A 1,078-nucleotide genomic window follows, 5' to 3' on the forward strand; every position below is an offset into this window, starting at 1 on the left:
AAAAAAAAAAAAAAAAAAAAGTCAAGAAGCATGTTCTGACTAGGATCTGTTTATTTAGACCATGGGGAATGAAGACAGGGGGTGAGGATAGGGCTCAGAATCAAATCAGCTACCGACGTGCAGGTGAGACTCAAGGATTGGAATTGGAGAAATGGAAAGAGAGGTAAGGTTCTGCAATTAGCTTTCCTTGCCTGGAAGGAGTGGTCTCTTGGTTCCCAGAGGGTACATGCAGAAGTTATGTGCTAGGATAAAGCAAAGAATGTAGGTGGAGGGACTAGCAGAAAACAATTGCTATGATCCATCTAAGACTGGGGAAGGGGGTGCTGGAGCATGGGTTCTGTTTTCAGGCTAGGGAGGAGCTTTGATGGCAGGAGGTGGTGTCTTTATCATTTAACACAGAGAGGTTCATCTGTGCTTATCCTTTAGGTAATGTGATTTCCAGCTAATCTGACAGAAAATCTCACGAAATTTTTTTTAATTCACAATAGACTTCATTTAATGTGCTTTACTTTTCTTAATATTATTATATGAATAACTGAATGAATGTCTGAATCTCATACTTGTTTTTCCTACCTGTGTCTTAATCTGTCTGAAATGATAAGTGGAAAGAAATCATGTTACAGACATAGGATTTAAAAATTATGAATAAATTAACATTATGTAATAGCTTGGTTAATAATTTCTAAGACTATGCCAACCAGAAAAACCATCTAAGTAACAAATAATCTACTTGTGCTATTCTTCAGAAATGTATTCTGTAGAGAATAATTTCTAATGAAGTATGTTATTTTGAAATTATGGAATTACATCATTTCCTCCTTCAAGCTTCTTCTCTGAAACCTTTCCATGTATTCTTGCTTTCTCACTTTTCAACTTCATTGCCTCTTTTTTATTACCTGTTGTTATATACATACAAGAATATGTTTATACATATATGTAGGCTTAGATTTTTCAAAGCATACTTTAGTTAGGTGCCACGCCCACTCTAATGAAGTCTTGTGACAAGCCCAAAAGCTTGGCCACAGACTACAGACATAAACTTCAAAGGAAACCAGTCTCTTGGAATTCATTTGTGGCA

Source organism: Mastomys coucha, unplaced genomic scaffold (genome assembly GCF_008632895.1).
Source record: "Mastomys coucha isolate ucsf_1 unplaced genomic scaffold, UCSF_Mcou_1 pScaffold7, whole genome shotgun sequence".
Lineage (NCBI taxonomy): Eukaryota > Metazoa > Chordata > Mammalia > Rodentia > Muridae > Mastomys > Mastomys coucha.